This window comes from Chenopodium quinoa, unplaced genomic scaffold (genome assembly GCF_001683475.1).
Source record: "Chenopodium quinoa cultivar QQ74 unplaced genomic scaffold, ASM168347v1, whole genome shotgun sequence".
NCBI classification, from domain to species: Eukaryota; Viridiplantae; Streptophyta; class Magnoliopsida; order Caryophyllales; family Amaranthaceae; genus Chenopodium; species Chenopodium quinoa.
Window position 1 is genome coordinate 1927814 of NW_018743050.1, and position 25564 is coordinate 1953377.

The window sequence follows — 25564 nt, forward strand, 5'->3', positions numbered from 1 at the left end:
GTTTATAACCCGCTAATTTTAAACCGAAAACCGAACTGAACCGTATAATGTCAAACCGAAACCGAACCGAACCAATTAATGTTAACCCGTTACGAACCGTAAACCAATAACAAACCAAACCGTTTATAAACCGAAACCGTTTGAACCGATTAATGTTAACCCGCTAACTAATTAAACCGAACCGTTTATAAACCGAAACCGTTTAAACCGTAGGAAAAAACCGTTTAAATCGAACCATTTACAACCCGCTAACCGTTTAAACCGAACTGTTATAACCCATTAAACCGTTTAAACCGAACTATTTTCAAACCGCAACCCGTTTCAACCGATCCGATTACAAACTATTTAAACCGAACCGTTTACAACCCGTTCCATTCAAATTGAACTATTTACAGCCTTTAACAATTTGTTAGAATTCCACGAAATATATTTGATGTTTAATGTAATTTAACAGTACAATTTTTTTTACATATAATTATTGATTTAAATTTGTAAATTTTTTTGCTATTATAAAATTAAAATTATATTCTTGTATAACTAAATTAGGAGTTATAAATTAAATAAAAAAATGAAAAAATTTGGCCACCCACCCAATCCAACCACCCTCCACCCACCCACCACCGTAACCCACCCTAACACCACCCCCGCCGTCACCCCAGACCCACCCTAACACTACCCCCCACCCACCACCGTTACCGTAACCCACCCCCACCCCACCACCGTTACCGTAACCCACCCCACCCCACCAACGTCAACCCAGACCCACCCTAACACCACCCCCGCACCCACCATAATTACCGTAACCCACCCCACCCCACCCCACCACCCACCATAAATAAAAAACCCAGACCCAAACCTTACCCCACCCCATCCACCACCGTCACCGTAAATAATAAAAACCCAGACCCATACCCCACCCCACCTACCACCATCGCCGTAACGTACTCCACCCCACCCCCTTAACAAACCCCACCCCACCCCACCCACCACCGTCACTGTAAAAAAAAAAAAAAAAAAAAAAAAAAAAAAAAAAAAAAAAGACCCAACCCCAACCACACCCACCACCGTCACCGTAACACACCCCACCCCACCCCATACAAAAAAATCGAAAAAAAACCCAAACCCACCGTAACCCCACCCCACCCACCCCCACGAAACCCAACATCCTCGAAACCCCCCAACTCACTCTAATTGCTCACCCACCATAAAACTCCCTCCCTCCCTCGAAAAATCCTCCCTCCCCACCCACCCGAACCCAGTCTAACCGCTGCCGCACCCACCCTAACTCGGCCCCCTCCGTTGCCCACAACTTGAAAAAAAATTAAAAAGAAAAACAGAAAATAAAAAAAAGGAAGAACGAAAACACCTTATATATTAATCCTGAATTTGGCCTCGAATTTGGTTTTAAAAGGCCAAATTCGATCATGAAACAACTAGATCTAGAGTTTCGTGGTCGAATTTGACCATAAAAACCGTCGTGCGTGGTGCCGGTGGACGGAGACGGAGAAACGAGATGGAAGAAAGGAGAACATAGACGGAAGAAGGGAGAAGAAGGAAGAAGAAGAAAGGAAGAAGGAAGAGGAGATGAGAGAGAAAACGAGAGAGCAGTGAGCATATTAGCAGCCATGGCTTCAAAAAATTGATAATATTACAGAAGAGGATTAAGAAAACGAGAGAGAAATCAAAAAGAGTACTAAAGAGACGATGGTAAGAGTGATCAGATTGGTGGAAAAGAAAACACACGGATCGTGAATTGGAATGTGTGCGATGATAGGTCGTTAGATGACATGCAAATCAATGGCTGATATTTAATATAAGACGGTGACACGGATCATGGGATAATGGATTTGGATAATATGTTTTTTTTTATTCATAGCTACGTACTAATAAAAACACTACTGTACTCTTAACTTTATGTAACTTATAAATTGTAAGAAACACAAATGTTTGGAAATTGGAATTGATTCAATATGACATATTTAATGTATATTAGTTATATGTATATCAGTATATGTAATAAATAATAATGTATGGTACGATTGGTATCATACTATCATTGGTATGTATAGATAATCGATAAATGTATCTGATTATTAAAACTTAAAACAGTTGATGATCGGTCTAATTGAATACTTCTACTTCCCCACCCGTTTTCTTTAACTTGCAAGTTGCAACATATATATGTTGCAGCCTTGTAGGCACGTAATCTTAAAAGGTGATTAGAGAGGGTAAGACAACAAAGTAATTCAGCAATATAACTTTAACACCAAAATTATGGAATAGTTACAAACAATTGTCAATTATTACTTTATTAGACTAATGGGAAATTGAATAATCGTGATTTTAATTAAACATCCAAATATAGTTCCGTAACATTAAATTATTAGTTTATTACAATATCAATTATCGATTTATCGTATTCAAAGTACCAATTCATCAAATCATGGTTATGACGCGATCTTTAAAACAAGAAGCTGATATCTGAATTTGAAACATAACACATTAACATGATATAGAATGAATGAGAATTTCTGTAATTCTATATAATCTGATATCTGAATCGATTTATCGTATTCAAAGTAGCAACTCATCAAAACATGGTCATGACACGATATCTAAAACAATCCAACAAGAAGCTGATAACCTAATAATATATATTTAATAATGAAACAATAATACATTAATACATTATAAATTTGTAATAGACTAATATGATAATATCGAATAAACAACAACAAGAGTATAACCAAACTTGAAACATAACATATTAACATGATATAGAATAATTGAATAAATGAAGATTTGTGTAATTGTATATAATCCGATGTCTGAAAATAAAGTGACGAAATCCCAACTTTATATAAAACGAAAATAGCTAACCGGTCAAAAATCTCTTAAAACCCAATTTCTACTCGATCCATTATTTTTTTCACCAACCTATGCCGACCCGCTAATGAAATGAAAATACTAGTCCCAACTTGATATAAAACAAAACGCGCTAACTGGTCAAAACCACTTTTTAGAACTCGGTTTCAACCCGATCCAATTTAACCGATTACCAAACTAACCCGAACGATTTTAGCACCAAACCGAGTATAAACCGAACCGATATGAATCGAACTAGCATTAACCCGGGTAAACCCGCCCCTGAACCGACCCATTTTAAAATAATCCGTTCATGACCCGAACCGATATGAACCCGGACCGACGTTGACCCGGTAAAACCGCCCCTGAACCGATCCGTTTCAAACCGATCAGATCATGACCCGAACCGTTTATAAACCGAACGGGCATTGACCCGGGTAAACCCGCCCCTGAACCGACCTGTTTCAAACCGACCCAATTATTAACCGAACCGTTTAAAAACCGAACCGGCATTGACCCGAGTAAATCCGCCCCTGAAGCAACCCGTTTCTAACCTATCTGATTATGACCCGAACTGTTTATAAACCGAACCGTTTATGACCCGAACCGAATTTAAATCGTACAAAAATAAACCGAAACCGAACCGACCTGTGACTAATCAAAACCGAACTGAACCGACCCGCCGTCTAAATGAAATCGTTTTAACCCGAACCGTTTCAAACCGAAACCGTTTCAAACTGAGGTCAAACCGAACTGGCAGACCGAAGATCCACCCCTACCTCCGATTGATTGAATCGGATAAATTCATGTCAAAATAACATACTTCATTTGAGAGTGAAATCAGTATAGTATGAGAATTGTCTTTTGCCATTTACAAGACACTCAAACTAGATATACTTCGTATCCGTATGAAAACACCAGTATGGGTAATTCAGTAATTGTCTTCTTTGGCTCTTTGACTCTAGTATGAAAACACCAGTATGGATACCAAAGACAAATCAACTCTACCCGTGAAGACGTGACTCTAGTAATTGTTAATGGCAGCAACAGAGAAATAAAAAAGGACTGTACCAAACATTGAACAACATTACATTAATACTCCAAATTCAACAATTTATAGTAAATTAGTAATGTAATGTACGAGTACTCGAGTAGCATTGTAGCTTGAAATGTACATTTCGTAAAGAGAAAGCCAGACTACTTTAGTTTTGGGTCCACGACTAACTACTCCGTACTCAATCAACCTACTAATCTATTTTACTATACTGAATACTGATCCATTATTCTTTTAAGTCAACAAACTGTAAACTTTAGACTTAGAATTGAATATCTTTCTCCACTAAATTTATTATTAATCGTGGGACCTACAACCAATTGAAATGGTATATTCATCAAATGCATGTGGTTACATTAGATTTGACCACCACGTTCCCTACCTAACTAACTAACGTCCAAAAATCACGACTACTTAATATAATGATTTTATCCTAATAATGTATTTTAGATAAAATTTTGTGATTCAAATTCAAATCACGAATTATGGTTGTTGTACATGTTCAATATCTTTTGGTGATGTTTCTGTTATAAACCGAACTGCTGTAAATAATAAAAACAGAACAAAGTTACCGGGAAATAGACTGAGTCGCGGACTATGTCGCTCTCTTTAGAACATTCACGGTACTACCCTTGAATTTGTGCAAGCAGCTCGTACAACAACCGGATGTTCCCCAGGATAAAACAGCCTTTCTCTATTGTAATTATACCGGTGGAACTGCACAAAACCACCGGGCAACTAAACACCAAAAAAAGAAAAGAAACAGCTCGAGGGTTTTGTTTTTGTGAGGAAAAATAGAGAGGAGAAGAAGATTGCTTTCTGTATTTTTGTGTATGAAAAAACAGGAAATCAACACGCCTTTTATAGGAAAAATTGCAACGTAACTGCTGCTGTTTAATTAGGCACTAATCACGCAATTAAAACGGTCATAAGTTGAACGTTCAAAACGGTTACAGAAGATTAATGCATGGCAAAACGTTTAGCAAAAAATCAGTGAAAACGTTTGCATGATTAACGCTCCATTAATCAGTTTTGAAAAAAACGGTCAAATGTAATCAGTCAAAAACGTTTAGCAAAAACACGCAATTAGCCTTGTCCAAAAAATAAGTTTATTTAATAAACCCAACCCGGCCCGGCTCGGTTCGGCGCGCGTGTGTGATAGATGGTTTACCATATAGGTCCTCCCTCTCCACAAAATGTGGGTAGCCCAAGGGCCACACCCCTTTAGCCCACTCTCTATATTATAAAGAGAGTAAAACTCTCATTTCCCACCAATGTGGGACTTTGAGTTTTTTTCACAAAATTCACACACTACACACACACTTGTTGTTCCAACAGTTTCCTCCATTTTCATTTAGTTCAACACGAAAATTCAACTATTAATATTTTTAGTGGATTAGTAAACATAAATCATCAACATTTGATATCATGAACTCTATAACGAAACAAGTCTAACACGACAAACAATAATGTTTAAATAAAAAAGTGTCAATCAAAAAAACAAAGTAAATACACAGTAGTTAACCAACCAGTCACAAATCATTTTGATATCTTCACCAATCTATGCATGGTGCAATCAAATTTTTCACTAATTATAAAAATAAACTCGTACTTTGTAATATAGCAATATAGCAATGGAATCAATCAATTTACAAACCTTGATTGAATCTCAACAGTATTATAATAATAGTGTAGCTGAGGAACAATCAAGTGGATTAACCACTTATACCATTTGTTGAAACTCGAAAACAAAACAAACACTAATTACTAATAATTATTCAACTTCTTTTTGTGCAGCAGGCTTGCTCAGCACCAAACCCTTCTCCTTGTCTGCATTCTCTGCTTGCTCCCTAAACTTCTCATAGATGTCTCCTTTATAAAATTCCCTAGTTCTTAAAACCAGTATATATGAAACCAATGCACCAAAAAATGTAACGCCTGCCAAAATAATAAAAGATAGTCTATAACAACGTGACCCTAGACATGTTAATTCCTTAACATCTTCCCTTGTTAACCCTTTCTTAGCCAACTCTTTTATAGCTTGCTTATCGTATAACATCCCGGTCACCTTAACATTGAGTATGTAAGACCCGAGTGGGCTAGCCAATTGCCCGCAATTGAATAACGTTGAGTAGTACTTGAGCCCGAACAACTCTGATATGATGGCGAAAAGTAAGGGTAGTTGTGCCCCAAAGGAGAACCCGATGATTACTGATGCAATGTAGACGGATCCTGGGATGGGGAACGCGATGAGTAGATGGCCCACACACGCGAGTAGTAACACAAGTGTCAACATTAGCGGCCGTGGGACCTTCCACCTGGCCAATAGTGCTTCGGACACAAACCCGGCGAAAACTCTACCAAAGTAGTTCCATATGCTCACTAGCGACACGAATGTGCTAATCGTCTTAGTCGGGTAGCCCAACGACTCACCGATTTGACCCAAGTTATCCACAGCCGTCAAACTAGACCCTAACCCACACAATGTAGCTAGGAACAAAATACCCATATCCAAACTCAAAAGTGCTTGTAAAATTGTATAATCCTCCCCTCTTTCAGGCTTGTTACATATAGTTAGAAAACAAGACCTTTCCTTCTTTTTACCATCAACAAACTCCAAAAGCTCCTTCTCATTCTCATCAATGTATTTTGGCACAACAAAACCACCAACATTAGATGGCAAAGGACATGAACCAACACCAACACCAATACCATCACCATCACCACAAGTCCGAGACTCGGCTCGATTTTGAGTTCGAATATAAAACTCCTCCCTAATCGCAATCAAAAGAGGCAAAAACAACATAACACAAACAACACTAACACTACCAGCATAAGCAGCTCAACTAAAATGAATAAATTTTTGCAATACAGTCACAACCATAAGAAACAATGCTAACCCAATTGAAACATACAAGAAATGGTAGAAAATTTTCACCTCATTGTTAGGTTGTCGATTTACTTTCATGGTTCTAATGGTATACACAAATACGACCGAAATCGCGGCCGGTAACCACCCGATTAGCAAAATCAGAGATTTAGAGTCATTCCCATAAATGGCTAAGTAAACTTGGGTCATAATCGCACCACTTAACCCAACATAACCCTTCAATAGACCAAGCATAATCCCCCTACTTTCTGGAAAGTTCTTAACACAAGTAACCAAAGCACCAGTGTTAGCAAAGTTTTGAGAATTTGCACCAATCATAATGTACAAACACATGTGCCAAACTTTAGGCCGTGCGATTTTGTATGTAACCGCAAGCCAAATCATGAAATACCCAACAAAATTCATGGATGATCCGATTAATAGGACGGCCCAAGTAGGGATTACTTCGGCAATTAAGCCGGAAAATACACCTACATTTGCACCCAAATCTTTGAAAAAACCCAAAAGATTAAGGGTTGATTGATCATATCCTAAGGATGATTTGATCTCTTTTGAGTATATTCCGAATAGATATGTAGCACCTGCTCCTGCCATTATTAAAAGGGATGCGAATACTGTGAACCATCTTCCCTTTACTACTTGCTCCGCGAAATTCATTGTTGTTTTGCCTCCGCCTCCGCCACTGCCGCCGCCCTTTGGGTTGTTCATTGTTCGAGTCGGGGGAGATTAGGAACGTCTCCTCTCAAGACCGTAACCAAACTTGTGAAAATAAAAAGTAGAAGGGTGTTTTTTTTGTTGGATTTTTTGAGTTTATAATGGAGTATGGTATAGTTTGGTTTTTGGTAGGAGGAAGGAAGAAAGGATGATGAGTTTGTTAAGACTTTAAGAGTGAGTGTGAAAACTAAAAAGAGACAAAATAGGAAAAGGATAAAGACTAAAAAAAGGGTCCAAATTAATTGAAAGAAGAAGATAAAAGACAAAAATTTGAATAAAAAAAAAGGAGAGTAGACTTGTTCTTGATTTATGGGATAGGGGAGTATTTATTTTGATGTTAGGAGTGGAAATATGTGATTATGGATTATGAAATTTGAAGGATGATGAAAGTGTGGGGCTAGTTACAGCACGGCAGTGTGATGTTACTCATGATTTTCTTACTCTAAATTGATGATGCCATCTTTTTTATATTGGTGTTTTAGGAAAGATGTAGTGTTGTTTTATCTGGGTATTGAATTTTTATTATTTTTATGAAAATGGGTATTGGATTATTTGGATAGGTGACTTCTAAGTCATGTTGAGGTTGCAGCATTTGGGCTCAATAAGGCAATATATTCCTAACCATGTGAATCTCATCTGAACTTGATTGTATTTTTGTAAAAAAAATCTAATTTTTTTAGTATCTTATTTATTACTTATTAGGAACTTATTTTATGTGAACTTATTATTCTTTATCCTATCTTATTTTGATATTAATTGAAATTATTATCCTATATCTTTATTTTATCTTATCTAACTCTATCCATCATTCTATAAGTTTATAACATTATTTTGATAGCCTTAATCTAATGAAAATAAATTGAAAAGGTTAAAACCTAGTTAGCTAGAATTATTTAGGGTGATATATAATACTTTGGACCGGTCATACATAATAACTGAAATCCAATCGAATTCTATCAATATCACTAGTAGAATTTGTTACATAAATAAATGAAATATACAATTTTTTTTTTTTTTTTTTTTTTTTGTTGGAAATTTGGAATAATGAACATTTATCTTTCTTTTAATTAGTTATCAAAGTCCCATTCATTAAAAAAAAAAAGTTAGTTACCAAAGTCCCATTCAAAAAAAATAAGAGCAACTCCAACCGCAAGCTAATTGCCATGCCACATAGGATTGCAAAGTTATTCTTCCTTCTAGCTAATTTATGCCACAATGGTTAAGCTAATTAGCATTTAGATTTTTCAGCTTTATTTTTTAAATAATTAGTCTTTTATTAGAGACAATTGATTTCTAATCTAATTAGCTTGGCCAAGCTAATGGCAAGCAAATTAGCAGCGCGTTTCTGGTGCGGCAATGTGCTATATCAGTAACCCTTCTAGTAACCGCTCAATTAACCCCATTTAAGTAACCCCTGACCAAGTAACCTTTGACTGACCCGGTAACCCTTAGTAACCCCTGACTGACCTGGTAATCCCTAACCTAGTAACCCCTGACTGACGTAGTAACCCCTACCTAATAACCCCTAACCGACCTAGTAATAACCCCCTACCTAGTAACCCCTAACCGACCTAATAACCCCCTACCCTTTTTTTTTTTTTTTTTTTTTTTTTTGGAAAAGCTCATAGAGCAGGATTAGTAATAATTAAGCAAGGTCAATCCCAGCCAAATCTAACAAGCTTTGCGGGAACGAAGAAACAAAAATTTGTTCAACATCATTAGCAGGTCTAATCCTAGCTGCCATGTGAGCAACACAATTCCCCCCCCCCCCCCACCCTAACCTAGTAACCCCTAACCAAACTAATAATAATTAGTTTTTTTTTTTTTTAAAAAAAAAACAACTATAATAATAATTAGTTACCAAAGCTAGACTTCAAAAATTTTGTGAGAACAACGAGGTCAACACTACTTGCCCCCCTTCCCTCGCATAACACTTGAATTTGGCAAAAATTTTATAAAAGTTGTTTAGTTGACTTAGGATTTGACGGCAAAGATAAAGGTATGTAAGTATGTAACTACTTCAAAATTTCAAACCTCTATAAAAGATTTTTTTTTTTTTTTTTGAACGGATCTCTATAAAAGTATTTGGTTGACTGCGGATTTGAAACTAAATTTGACTCTTGTAGTCTAATTTTGAAAAAAAAAAAAACAAAGAAGAAGAAAGGGGTTGGAAGAGATTTTTAGAATTAAGGTAAAATTGAATATTATATCCTAAACATGTTCAAATTTAATACTCCCACTTCATATACATTAGTTTTTCCTTATTACTCCTTAAAAAATAATAATAAAAGAAAATTGTCAAATAGAACAGGTCAAATTCCAAAATAAAAATACTACCTCCGTTACAGGTTATGTGCAACGATTAAACATTTTTCCTCTCTACTTTATGTCAAATCGTTGCACCTAACGTGTAACGAAGGTAGTATAAAATAGAAAAGTACTTTTCAACGGAATTTTATCCACCAAAGGTTCTCAGTTCTCCCTTACAATATTTTAATTTTCTTATTGTCCATTTCAAAAGTATTAGATGTTGCTTGGAATGATGGGCATTGCCCATTGCTGAGTCCAGCTAGCAATTGCTTCAAAGGTGGCGGACTGGTGGTTTGTTGGTAATCCAAGTTTCAATTGGCTAACATAATTTGATTTTAGTCACATTTTACTAATAATAAAGGAATTATGAACTTTGTCAAGCCCAACAGAAATATGCACATTGACCCGTAAAGTGCCTTTTGGGCCAACATACATTTGGATCTTTACATCACTTACCAAAGCAAATATTTTCTGCCCCTTTAAAGTTGGATTGGACTAAAATAGTTAGATGTTAACCAATTTTCAGACCTCATTATATAAGTATATAACTACACTCTAAATAAGATGTGCAGATTGGATATGAATCGGGTGGAGTCGGGGCATATCGTCTTTAGCTCATATGATATGAGTGTTACGTGATCATGTTATATCAAATTACTCCATAAATAGCCCTTAACTTGGATATGATGATTGATGAATTGATGACTTCCCTTCCTCACTTAGATTTGCAGTTCATGCACAACATCAGTCACCTCCTCCATGGACGACGTCAATTAGTCCTACCACCTTGGCCAATCGCGGGTGATAGACATTCGTGCACATAGAAGTACCAACAATATCAAGTCAAGTGATCAAGGATAAGTTACAATCTATTATAGACCTTGATTTAAATAAAATAAATAAAATGGGATATTATAAATGGACAACGAACCACAAGTCCACAAGGGCAATTAAGTGGCGGTGCAACACATCTTATAATAATCATTACCACAAGTCCACAAGGGCAATTTAGTTCAGTTTAGTTCAGCTCGGTTCAGTTTAGTTTAGTTCAGCTCGGTTTAATTCAGTTCAATTCAGTAAATGAGAATAAGTCCTAATTAGGGGTGTTTATAGACTAGTTTGAATCAGATAATAGACCATATCAGGCCCAAAGAAAACCAATCTAGTATTTGGGTCAAAAAAATATACTATGAAAATTGGGTCTTCGGTCCGAAATTGTATGAAGCTGGTCCTGGACCATATCAAATTTATGTTTGTATGAAGCTGGTCTCCGTATTAGATTTATAAAACCAGTCCAATTCAAGTTTAAGAATGGTTTGATTGATTCGGTCTTCAAGTCTTAAACGTACTAGCTTAAAACTTTGATTTTCGGTCTTCAATTTGATTCAGTCTAGCGGTCTAATTGGTCCGATCTTAAACCGATGAACTACCTTAAGAAAACGTAAAAGGAAAAATTATACAAGTATTTGTTGACGGGTTGTACCCAGTTAATTCCCTAGATAAACATAATATGGGGGTATAATTGTCTTTTCAAGTATCAGTGGAGGGGTACATGCGTCTTTTTATGTACTAGTTGAGGGGTATATGCGTAATTTCCTTACCAAACAGTAAAGCAAGTTGTAAACAGTAATTAGATAGTTTATCAAAAGTACTGAATAAATAACCACACTTTTTCAATATATTTACAAAAATTCCACCAGATTAACAAAAATTCGATTTATCTGGCAGATAAACTTGTATTTGCCCTTTGTTGACAGTATTAAAATATAGAGGAATTGCAAAGTATAAAGTTTATTTATAAGGCTATGTTACGAAATAATTGAAATTTATTGAAGAAAACATACCTTTTTTTATTTTTATTTTTTTGAAAAGAAGAAAACATACTCTAATTAAACATTACTCTTAGGGCATGTTCTCTTACGTTGAAATTCAGTTCAGTTCAACTCCTAATTTCCTTCTCTTATAAAATATTCATTTTATTTTAATTTAATTTAGTTCAGTTCAGTTCAGTCAATGAGAACATACCCTTAATTTGGTTATATTATCTCACGGGTTTACACGTGAAATGGTATATTATTGCATTATACGGAGTAGTATTCATTAAGAGGCCTTGAATATGAACGTTGATAGGGTTGGCAATTCATGAATTTATAGTAGTATTTCAGATATAATCAGTTTGTATTTATAGAATTAAACACTAATTTACTCAACATTGTCAGAATTTCAATATAAGGTATGAAAGGGACCTCAACATTCACATGAGGATGAGAAGCATCAGATGTGTTAAGAGCTTAACTTTGACCTGCCTGCCGGTCAAAATCTTTAGTAGTACTCCCTCCGTTTTTAAATACTTGCTCCACTTTTCTTTTCCGACCAATTTTAAATACTTGCTCCATTTTCATATTTGGAAAGTTTTTATAATATTTAATTCATTTCTGACACTTAGTGGACCCAACATAATACTCTCTCTCCTCCTATTCTTCCACTACTTTTGCTTTTTACAATTTTTTATTTTCCCAACTACCCCACTACCTCCATATTTTATTGCCTTTTCCAATTTCTCCTAAAATACAACAAGTATTTAAAAACGGAGGGAGTAGTTATGTTAGAATTTTATTTTAATTTTATGAGAAAAGGATGTTTAATTTGTAAATATTATCAATTGGTATAGTAATAATGTTAGAACTTTCCTGTCAAAATAAAAGAAAAATAAATAAAGAGAGAGAGAGAATACTACTCAGTATTTTATTTTAATTTTATGAAAAAAGGATGTTTAATTTGTAAATATTATCAATAGGTATAATAATGTTAGAACTTTCCTGTCAAAAAAAAAAAAAAAAAAAAACACAAAACCTTAATACAAAGCATAAGATTAAATGAAATGAATGATAGCGGATTCCTAATGAGCGGAGAAAAAGAGCGAAGAGACATAACGCTTTCGAGTGAGGAGAATGACCTTTTGCAAAGGTCAAACAAAAAATTCAAACGGGTTTTTGAAGCTTCTTCCAATTCCAATGAATTGGAGAAATCGGCTGAAATGGAGGTGGATTCTCTAGTGCAGAATAAAAGAGACGAAAATGAGAAGGAAAACTCCTCGTGTATGAAGGCGACTCAGGGTATTGAAGGAAATGTGAATCCCCTGTTCAAGAAATATGGGGTTTTTGATGATGAGGTCTCAGATGATGATATTCCCTTGGACTGTGATTCCAATGAGGAGAATTGCCCGACCATTTTGCTGACAAAGGAGGAGAAAAGGAGATTAAGAAATCCCTGGAAAGATGCGCTTATAATTAAGCTTTTTAACAAGACTCTTGGCTATGACATCCTTATTCGAAGATTAAGGTTGAAATGGCAATTAAGAGGAGATATTGCCCTCACAGATGTTGGTTGTTCGCGGTGGCGGACTTGGGCTTAGACGTGGTGGGTCAAGTGACTCACCAGGCCCAAAATTTTTTTTTAAGTTATTTTAAAAAAAAAAAAAAAATTAAAATCAGTTTTCCCCAAAATAACCAAAATTCAGTTCAAGACTTCAAGCCCTAGCCTTCTTCTCTTCGCGACTTCGCCTCATCTCCATTCTTCAGTTCGCCTCTTCGCTTCGTCCCAGCCAGGCAGCCACCGTTCTCTTCGCCTGGTGGTCGGACGTCGGTGGTCGTGGACTCCGTCCTCTTCGTGGCTTCTCGCATAGTCGCATAATCGCATTTCGAAATCGCTACTCGCTAGTAAGTTGATTTCTAATTTTTATTTTTAATTTCTAATCTTCAAATTAATTCAGTCTAATTAGTTAATTTTATTAAACTTTGGTTTAAACTTTGGTTGATTTGTTAATTTGTAGTTGGCTGTGCTGCTGAATTGGCGAATTGCTGTCTTGCTGAGTGCGTGCCTCGGTGCCTGAGACTTGAGTGCTGCCGACTGCCGTGCTGCGGTGCTGGCCGACTGCCCGTGGCCCTATTGCAGTGCTGCTCCGCCTGCTCCGCTGCTCGCCTCCGCCTAGCAAGGTAGGTAATCAACTAATCATCAATTGATTCTTTTTGTGAAATCTGTTTTGTGTAATTGTGTAATTGTGTTTTGTGTAATTGAAATCTCTTGAACTTATTAGTTATTACTTATGTGAAATCTGTTTTGTGTAATTGTGTTTTTGGAAGTGGACAATAATTGGAGATGATTACTAATTGATGATGATGGTGTGGAAAAAGTCAGGGAGACTAGTTTTTTTGTGAGGAGTTGGCTAGTTGATTGCTGATCGTTGGATTTGTATGATGTTAACTCCACACAGCTAAGGACATGATTCAGGTGGTGGTGGTTGGGGCGGGCATGTAATCGGTAGTTGGAAATTAGGGTGGTGGTTACAGTTTGGGAATGAGGGAGGTGAGTTTGTAGAGAGGAGAATAAATATGAAAAAATTGGCATTTTGGGGTAGAGGTTCTGGAAATTGCAGAAAATGGTGTGGAAGAAAAGAAGTGCAAAAGATGACGTAGTCGGTAAATGGTGGGTTATCTGATTTATTTTTACTGCAGTTTTTGTTTTATTTTCGTAAGTGTTAAGTGGAAGATTAAGAAAACTTGGAGGGTGACGAAAGTGATATGAGTCTTTTGGGGGTTGAGGAAAATATGGTGTTGGATAGGGTGGAGTGTTTTAGAGAAAGTACACCGAGGACATGTCATGACTTTATATATGTATATATACTCCTTGCAACTGAACTCATTGTGTTTTGCATATTTGATTATCGATTGTGACTCACCAGTCGGAAAATCCTGGGTCCGCCACTGGTTGTTCGTATTATGTGGTGCGTTTCAATAACAAAGTGGATTATGAGTTTGTCTTGTCTCAAGGTCCATGGGTTATTGGAGATAGTTATCTCACGATTCGAAAATGGGTGCCCAATTTCGTGCCAGATGAAGAGCCGATCAAGAAACTAATAGCGTGGGTGAGGATTCCGAATTTATCAGTTGAGTATTTCGACAAGAAATTTCTTCATAAGATTGGAGATCAGATTGGAAAAGTGATTCGTATTGATAAACATACAGAATCAAAGAATAGAGGGCAGTTTGTGCGGTTTAGCATTGAAGTGGACCTAACTAAACCATTACTGTCGAAGTTCAGGATGAATGGGAGGATTTGAAAGATTCAGTATGAAGGTTTGAGAATTATATTTTCAAATGTGGCATGCTAGGACATAAGGATGAGGAATGTGCTATGTTTCAGAACCCAGGGGGAGATAACGTGCAAGAAAGTTCAAAGAGTGCACATGTTCAGGAGAAGGCTACCTCTAAACCAAGTGTGGCTCAGAAGCCCGAGGAAACAGAGAAATTTGGTGCGTGGATGATGGTTCAACGACCTGCAAGAAAGAATAATCAGAAGAAAGGTGGAGACAGAATGTTATTTCTAAGTCCAATGGTTTGGTCCAGAACAAACAAGGTAAGGTCTAAGTTGCAAGTCCAACGAAGAAAACTCCTCATGATAGAGTAATGTCTACTGGAACGAAGGATAAGACCCTATCAGGGTCAAGGTTTGAGGTGTTAATGAGAAAGGAGGATTTAACCTCGGAAGAAACAAACATGGAGCGTAATTGCACTAAGGAAGATGAGCGTGTTGCTTAGTCGAGTAAAGATTCTATGCCTTATTTTGGCACAGCTAATTTAGGAGATGACACGATGGTCAATGAAGAGATGGAAGGTGCAGATATGCTCGAGACTGATTTGTCGGGGAAAGAATCAATCACTGATTTAGGAGATAGTTCACAGAAGGAAGGAATTGAAAAAAAAGATGGCTGGAATTAAGCAAAGTGGAGCTAGTGGACGATTTCGAAAGGAAAAACATAATTTGGGATCCCATAATACTAGGGTGATTGGTGCTAAATTTCCTCTTTCTATTCATAATAGGGTAGGTCACCCTTACGAAAGTAGAGGAATTAGGAAAGTAGATCTCAAAAGAAATTCTTTGAATTATGTTAAGTTTAATCCCCCCTATAGGAGAAGAGAATATTGTGGAAGTGGCTACTTCAACTCCTCCTGAATTAAAGGCTACCCCTTAAATTCACCAAGAAGAGAGTAATAGAAGTCCCCAGTTTGGTGTTAATAATGGCTCTCCCAGTTCCAATAGCCCTGGAAACTCGGATTCCCCCATCGTACGAGATGTTCATAGATTATGAGACCGAAGGACCGAGTCTAGTGACGACTCATCCTTTAGCCAACAGAATGTTGATTCATGTGGATTCGTTCCTGTAGGGAATATTTCAAGCATTACCCCTAGCTTGAACCCCACTATGATCATACACTAAAGTACGGTGGCGTTCAAAGGGAAAGAAAATAGAGCAAAAGAGTCGCCAACAAGTTTTAGGAACTTGTAAACCGTTCACGAGGTGAAGGTTACACCCCTTAACGATCCAGGAGATCGTCAACTCCAATAGGTCTGGAACCATGTCTGGTAGTTCGGGGATGAAGGTACAAATCCAACCTAAAAGAGATTGAACCTGCCCTAATAATAGGCCTCTACTTTATTCTGATCGTATTCATGTGCGCTTTCTGACTAACATGCAATCAATAGGTTTACTCTAAACCTGTTTAATCTATGTTGGTTGAATATTAATGCACAAATAAATCTATTATTGGCGATCACTTGAATTATAATCAAATTAACCCTAAACAAGATTATTAATTATCTTATTAAGCGTGATTACAAGTACCGATTCCCTTTAAACATGCATAAAAGGTGTGATCAAGCAATAACAATAAATATGTATCAAGCAACATAATTATAATCAACATAATCAAAATCATAATAATAATCATCATAATAATAATTATAATCATAACAATCATAATTAAAAATAATCATCATAACAATAATTATAATAATTATAATCATAAATCATAAAAATAATCATAATAATGTTAAAGCATAATAATAGCAAGATCCTAGACATGATACTAACAAGTTTAATAACAAACCCTAGCATGTCACTAAACATTAAAAATCAAATCTTTAACCCTAACATGATACTAACAATCATAAATATTAGGAAGAACATAAAAGACATCATACTTTTAATCATACTCTATATTAAAGTTACCCTAGACATGATACTAGGAATCATTGTTGTCATTCAAAACATCAAGCATCCTAACATGATACTAGGAATCATAATAAAAACCTAAGTATGATTTCTATATCATAATAACAATGAAAACTACTAAAGCACTTACTTGGATGCCTCGTACCCCTTTCTAATAACAAAATACACGCGTTGGTAATTTCAAGGAGAATAATAAACAATTAAATTAAATAATAATAATTGAAAGAGAGATTTGGGACCAAACCCTCAGAAATTAAAATCTTTCATGACTAGGGCGAAGGCAACTTCGAATTATGCTAGGTGTGTCTAGTGCTAATGTATGAGGAATTGTGTTTGTAAAAGGCTAGAATAGAAAGAGAGAGAGAATCAAGAAATTCTTGATGAGAGTTGGTGAGAATTAGAAAGAATAAAAATTGATGAGAATTGATTATTGAAAAAGGGGAGATATGACCTCTATTTATAGAGAAAAAAGAGGGTCGAAGAATAAGAAGAGAATCCGAATTCGAATCGAAATAGAACTTGATGGACAGCAGTTTTTGCGAATTTTGTTTTTATCATATCTTTTGATCCAGAAGTTCAAATAAGGCATATAATATGTCGTTGGAAACCTCTTAAAGTCTACTTTACAACCCAATTAGAATCAAATTAAAATATTTTATATATAAAAAGATATGGCCGAAATAGTAGAATGGTGTCAGTTTTTAGATAGAGTTTCATATCTCATTCATATCTTTTTCGTTATAACTCGGATTTAATATTATAATATATCATTGGAAAGATAATTTCAAGATCTACCCAACCATATAAAATTTGGATAAAGATTATGAGGAAAAAAAATAAAATCTGACTGTTTTTGAACAACTTTAAATTCTAATAGAATTAGGATTTAAGAAAAAGGAAAGTTTTAAAAAAGGAAAGTTTTTATTTAACTCAAATTTTTTAATCATATCTTTTCAAAAAGGATAATTAAGATCTTTTAAAAACTTATACAAGCTTCTAATTAATCCTAATTATTTTAGAAATAGGGTTAAACCTTTGGACCCTTCACATGATCATTGGGTTGTGGGTAAAATCCGGTTTTGGCCCAGTTTAGTATTTTGGCCATAACTTCCTCATTATTCATCGGAATTGGGCTTATAATATATCGTTGGAAAGGTATTTTCAATCCCTATCCAACTACACTATTATTGGACCCTTATCATGGATTAAACTAAAATGGAATGCACATTTTTCATAAATAGGGTAAGAAAAGAAATATTTTCAAAAACAGAAAGAAGAGACATTTTAATAAAAACATTCTCATCACTAGACATTTCACACTTTTGCTTTGTTCGATAATCAAATGACATGAAAGGTATTCATTACCGGGTTTGGTTTTGGGGAGACACATTTGGGTGTCTACAGAAGCCCCCACTTTGACTGAGTTTGGAGAAACGTGAGTTTCGAAAACGAAAGTCAAAGTATCGATAGGGACATAGAATGATTCAGAACGTTCTACGATCCTAAATCATTCTTGTAATGTCGATACCTGCAAACTAGCATTAGTTAAAACATATAAGAGAGTTAAGAAACGCGTATCTTGCACCGTCGAGCACACGTCTCTAGAGGTAACCGATTTGTTGTGACGATCTTCCGCAAGCTAGAGAATACCGCCTGAAGAGTGCTACGCCTGTAACTGCCTCCAATTTCCGCCGTGATAGTCTTCGAAAAGGTCACTGCTTGATGATCCTTAATGCTGCTATGCCAGTACGTCGGCGCTTTGCTGCTTGTGAACCAGTATGTCAGTGCTTTTGCTGTGATGACAATCCTTTTTTCTTTGGGAATAGTTGCCAACACAACTCTTGTATAATGTATGACAATCCGATTTAGGGAAAGTTGTCAATGCTTCGTAACAATCCATCCTTGGAAATGTTGCCACGATGAAGCGACAATCCGTAGCTCGGAAAATTTGCCAAAATCCAATTTTTCAGAAAATTTGCCAATGTTTCGTAACAATCCGTCATAAGATTTTTGCTGCTACGATCGTCAATCCACATCTTGGAATATAACTCTTGAAAGAAATCCACCTTGGAAATTTGCCAACGCTATGCGACAATCCTTTTAGGAAAATATTTCCACAATTGACAATCCGCGTCTTGGAACATTTGCAAAAAAAGAGTCGACCGACAATCCACTTCGGAAAAATTTTCCACTTACTGAAATGAATGACAATCCATGTTGAGGAACCTTTGCCGATATTTATGATGAATAGAGACCTACAACAATCCTTTGGGAAATTTTTTCCATAGGGAACTGGGTATATGACAATCCAATCTCGGAAAACTTGCCAATGAATCGATGAATGTATGACAATCCGAACTTGGAAAAATTTTCCAAACAGAGAAGGAGCACGACAATCCATGCTTGGAAACTTTGCCAGAGATGACAATTCAATCTTGGAAAAATTGTCGTTGAAGAAGATGCGCGACAATCCATTTTTGGAAATATTGTCAGTTGGGAAAGACAATCCAATTTTTGGAAAAATTGTCGTTTAAGAAGAATGTGCGACAATCCGTATTTGGAAATATTGTCGTTTAAGTGCTTGTTTTTAAACCGATACGTTGGTGCTTGTAATGAGCCAGTGTTTTAGGCGCTTAAGCTAAGTGAGACGATTTTTTGTCAGGTCAAACACTTACTACGATTGTAATCGAACCGACTACTAATCATGTCAATTTTCTTATAGGGGCTAACTGGCGTACCAAGGAACCCAAAATTGTTGTATGAGGTCGAAATAACCATTCTGAGAGGCTTCAAGCTCTGTCACTGGTGAAATATCTCTGGCGCCAAGAATTGGATCTGTCGCCAGACGCTGAGATCTAACGCCAGGCGCTAAAATTTGTTGCTAAATGCCAGATGTTGTTGTCTGGCGCTGGAGTCGGGTCTTCCCTATTCTGCTCTTGCTGCCGCTGTTGCTCGGTTTTGCTTCGAACTTTGAACTTGGTCGTTTCCTTTCAATCAAATCCGCTCAAATCTTTTGTAAATTAAAGCTCTTCATCTCTAATTTTCTGATCTATGTAATTTTGCTCAAACTCCTCTCATCTTGGAAGAATCTCATGTATCATATTCGCGTTTTTTTTTGAAAAAATCCGGGAATGTTCTTGCTTGCTGGGATGCACCTACATTTAATCTTTGACTATAGGACTTTGCTTATCTTTCTTTAGGGTTGACCTAAGACTTAGTGTTGCTTGACTCATTGACTTGTCGTGACTCAAGGTATGAACTTGACTCGCAGTAATTGACTCGAGGTTGACTCGACTCGAAGTGAAATGACACGTGTGATTCATGACCCGTGTGTGCATTGTATTAAGATTGTGCGACTCGAAAATGCAAAAAAAGCAAAAAATTTCCGTCATTTTTGTGGAGGGTACCGACTTTCTCCCGAAAAAGAAAGACACGAAAAAGATTCGAAGTGAAGTTTTTGAAGGTGCATGTAGAATGAGCTTAGTCACATGTTGTTTCTCACAGTACAAGGATTATAACATCTTAGACTATCCTAGTTGACTCGATAATGAAAGTATTTAGGTAACTTAGGCGCGGAGGCTAAGCACGTCATACTTCGTGATGCAATGATGATTATGATTGATGAGTGATTTTGATATGACAATACATGCTTCAACGTTGTGTTAAGATTTCATGACAAAGGGTTCCTAAGGGAAAGTATATTTGGTCATGTATTTGTGCAGTTTGTGAAAGTGACACTAAAGTTAGGCCGCAAGGGCTAAGTGTGTGGAAAGATATTATTTTTTAAAAGAGTTAAATGGTGGTGACTCTTAGGCTATGTAAGCTAATGATGTAGGGATCAAGCCCCCAAGTCTAGCTCTACATGAATAGGGATGAGCATTGGAGATCCCTTGATATGACCATGATGTGTGAATGTGAATGTGAATGTGAATGCATGTTTATTACGGCCGCACCTCGATGTGAGGTTGCCTACGTATCCGTTAGGAATCATGCCGAACTTAGCTCTAGCCGAACCTCACACAAGTGTGTGTATACCTCAAAAAGGTCTTTTTAAGGTTTGTAACGTGGTTAGTCTAAAGGTTATAGAAGAAGGGGATAAAGGCTTAAGACCCTCGATAAGCCCCCAAGGTGTGCAACCTTGCTTTTGAATCTTTATATTTCTATGCTTGAGGCTTGCTTCTCTTTTCTCTTTTTTTTTTGCTTTATCATTTATTTTTATTTTTATGAGTGTGGGCAATCCCGATCATGCGGTCTATCACTCACTTGGAATTCATGTTTCTCAGGCACGGTACCGAGCACTCGATAAGAGACGCAATCTGAGACGTGTTCATATCAAAGACATGTTTATGTCAAAGACATTGGAACACTTGCCCTTTTGTACACTTTTATTATTTTCTATTTCTTTTTTATTTATTTTGATCTTAGCTTTTTATGATATTGAAATCTGCATAAGTTGCACACTATCCCATCCCAAGGTTAGGTAGATGTAGGTTAAAGAAAGAAAGGTCTATCGTTAAACGAGGCTCAAAGTGGTTTATCAAGAAGAGATTGTATATTTGAAGGGTGAAAGGTAATATGAGGTGGCTACAAGGAGTGCCTCAAATCATTGGTATACCTTGTGCTTAGTTTGACATGGATTTTTTATTTATTTATTAAAATGCAATGCAATGCGATGATCATATGCAAGGAAATAAATGCTCATTTTATTAAAGGAAAATAAATAATGATCCTACAAAATTAATCTAAGGGAAAAGAAAGAATCTACAAAATTAATCTAAGGGAAGAGAAAGGTGCCTATGCTAGACTTATTGGGGAAAGGAAAAAATGAAAAATAAATAGAAAAAGAGGTCATGAAATCTTGTCGTTGAAGCTCGCCTCTTGTCTTGTGTCGTTTGCTCCGACATCATCCAGTCTTCTCGCTAGCTAGAGGCAATGAGATCTTGTTTGCTTCTATGAGATCATGAATGAGATTTTGAAACCTGTAGCATTCATAAGTGGTATGACCGTTTCCTCGATGGTACTTGCAATAGGAGTTGGGATTCCATCTTGAAGATCAATTTTCTGGCGTTGGATCCTCGGTAGGGCCAATAGGTTTGATTAATCCTCGATCGTAAAGACGGTCAAAAGCAGCATCGTAGGTCATTCCAATGGGTTTGAGTTCTCTCTTGGGTTTCTTTTTATATCCTTGATTGTCCATGGCTAAGAAACCGTTATGGTCAAAGGTACTAACATTATTACTAGAGTTTGCGTTTTCGGAAGAAGAAGGATTATCATTCTTCTTTCCTTTCCAGCCACCGTGGTTACTATTGTTAGTAGCTTTTTGCTTTGAGAGGTCATCTTCGATTTCAATTCCGATGTCATAAATGGCTTTGAAAGTATTCAAATTATGTTGATATTTTAAATGCTTCGAATACTTCTCTTGGAGATTCTTGATAAACATCCTCACAGATTCTTTTTCGGAGGGCATCTCAATCATCTTAGCGGAAATTTCCCTCCACTTATTGAAGAAAGAAGTAAAGCCTTCATTCTCTTTTTGTCTTAGCATTTCAAGTTGTCTATAATCGATTTTGACTTGAATGTTACACTTATATATATTAATGAAAGAGTTTACAATAACATCCCAAGTAGAGGGTTTTCTCTTTGTCAAGGGAGAAGAACCATTGTTGGCAAACAGTTTCAAGAGATAGAGAAAATATAGAGGGAAACCCTTTCTTATCAATACCCTTAATACTCATTATTGTTTCAAAAGCTCTTAGATGAAAATAAGGGTTGTCAGTTTCCTTGAATTTCGGGATGTCGTTGGCATTGAACTTCTGCGGAAGAAGATCTTTGTCCACCGAGACCCCTTGTGAGCTAATCCCTTGAAACTAGTAGTCACTAGACAGTTTGCTCAGACTCTCTTGCATGAGGTCCATCTGTTGTTGTTTCATAGGGTCATTGATTTTGAGGGTTAAAACTTGTAGTTAAAGATAAAACTCGGGGCTACAGATCCATAAGTTTTACGACTCGTAGTTCTTCCTCGAACGCCGTCTATGACCAAAACAAGTTGACGTTTGTGCAGTATACGGGAATAAAAATTCGGGTTCACTTAAAGGAATTATGACTTGATTTTAGGTATATTTATTAGATCAAATTAATTAATTAATTAATTAAGCAAAGTCCTTTATTCATTAATTAGTTTATTTAGGCTTAATCACATGTCAAACAAACGGTTAGGAAAAACACAGAGTACACACAAGCAAAGAATGCACAAGTAGTCAAGTAGTCACAATATAATGCAATGAGTTTGCAACCTAACCATGGCTCTAGTTCTCTAAAGTTCGGGATATGGGTTAGTCAATAGAGGGTCCATGGTCAATTGTCCGGATGCACCGCGCAGAAGCCTAACCGTGAAGGGTTGGCGCGAGTGGATGGGACACCGCGAATTTAGAAAAACTCGCTTCCATGGTTTGGTGAATTCAACATTCTCGGATGTACCCTTTGTTACTCAGAGCGTTCAATCAGGTAGATGGAGCATGAATTCCCAGAGGGTTATGTCCATATGTAGAACACATATGGGTTTCAGAAAAGTGAGAAAAACTCGATTAGGAAGTAGGATCGAGCAAACAATGCTAAAAACTGGTCGAAATTAGAACGCATAATTCTAGCTCGGTATTGGAAGAACTTGGCGCCGGCAAACAGAGGCCAGCGCCACTTTTTGGCTTTAGCGCCTGGCGACAGAGGCTGTCGTCTGGCGCTAAGGTCAAAATACTGGCGCTAATCTTTGTTCGTTGACGCTAGTTCCTACATGCCTCAACAGCTTTCTGTGCTCGATAAAATATTCCAGTTTCGCGCATTGTTATTTCGATCCTAGTTGTGAAAGATATTCCTCAAATTTCCTACGTGTAAAAATCCTATGTTTTAACTCATTACGGATGGTCTTTCCAATGAGATATTTTTTATGCATATGAAAATAATGTTAATCAAAATTACGCACATGAAATACTTAGAACTTTTCGAGTCTCACCCACTCATTCTAAATCATTGCCGAAATAAATTTCAGGAATTAAAATAGAAATCCTACCCAGTGGAATCGCCAAAAAACTGTAGGGAATATTTCAAGCATTACCCCTAGCTTGAACCCCACTGTGATCATAAACTAAAGTACGGTGGCGTCCAAAGGGAAAGAAGATAGAGCAAAAGAGTCACAAACAAGTTTTAGGAACTTGTAAACCGTTCACGAGGTGAAGGTTACACCCCTTAACGATCCAGGAGATCGTCAACTCCAATAGGTCTGGAACCATGACTGGTAGTTCGGGGATGAAGGTACAAATCCAACCTAAAAGAGATTGAACCTCCCCTAATAATAGACCTCTACTTTATTCTGATCGTATTCATGTGCGCTTTCTGACTAACATGCAATCAATATGTTTACACTAAACCTGTTTAATCTATGTTGGTTGAATATTAATGCACAAATAAATCTATTATTGGCGATCACTTGAATTATAATCAAATTAACCGTAAACAAGATTATTAATTATCTTATTAAGCATGATTACAAGTACCGATTCCCTTTAAACATGCATAAAAGGTGTGATCAAGCAATAACAATAAATATGTATCAAGCAACATAATTATAATCAAAATAATCAAAATCATAATAATAATTATCATAATAATAATAATAATCATAACAATCATAATTAAAAATAATCATCATAACAATAATTATAACAATTATAATCATAAATCATAAAAATAATCATAATAACGTTAAAGCATAATAATAACAAGATCCTAGGCATGATAATAACAAGTTTAATAACAAACCCTAGCATGTCACTAAACATTAAAAATCAAATCTTTAACCCTAACATGATACTAACAATCATAAATATTAGGAAGAAAATAAAAGACATCATACTTTTAATCATACTTGATATTAAAGTTACCCTAGACATGATACTAAGAATCATTGTTGTCATTCAAAACATCAAGCATCCTAACATGATACTAGGAATCATAATAAAAACCTAAGCATGATTTCTATATCATAATAACAATGAAAAATACTAAAGCACTTACTTGGATGCCTCGTACCCCTTTCTAATAACAAAATACACGCGTTAGTAATTTCAAGGAAAATAATAAACAATTAAATTAAATAATAATAATTGAAAGAGAGATTTGGGACCAAACCCTCAGAAATTAAAATATTTCATGTCTAAGGCGAAGATAACTTTGAATTATGCTAGGTGTGTCTAGTGCTAATGTATGAGGAATTGTGTTTGTAAAAGGCTAGGATAGAAAGACAGAGAGAATCAAGAAATTCTCGATGAGAGTTGGTGAGAATTAGAAAGAATAAAAATTGATGAGAATTGATTATTGAAAAAGGGGAGATATGACCTCTATTTATAGAGAAAAAAGAGGGTCGAAGAATAAGAAGAGAATCCGAATTCGAATCGTAATAGAACTCGATGGACAGCAGTTTTTGCGGATTTTATTTTTATCATATATTTTGATCCAAAAGTCAAAATAAGGCATATAATATGTCGTTGGAAACCTCTTAAAGTTTAATTTCCAACGCAATTAGAATAAAGTTAAAATCTTTTGTTTATAAAAAGATATGACCAAAATAGTAGGACGGTGTCAGTTTTAGATAGAGTTTCATATCTCA

At 36.1% G+C, this 25564-nt stretch overlaps 1 pseudogene; it reads right to left on the minus strand.

Annotated features, from left to right (window-relative positions):
- Positions 1-5439: 5439 nt before the first annotated feature.
- Positions 5440-8136, minus strand: LOC110730895 (annotated as a pseudogene).
- Between the last annotated feature and the right edge of the window lie 17428 nt (positions 8137-25564).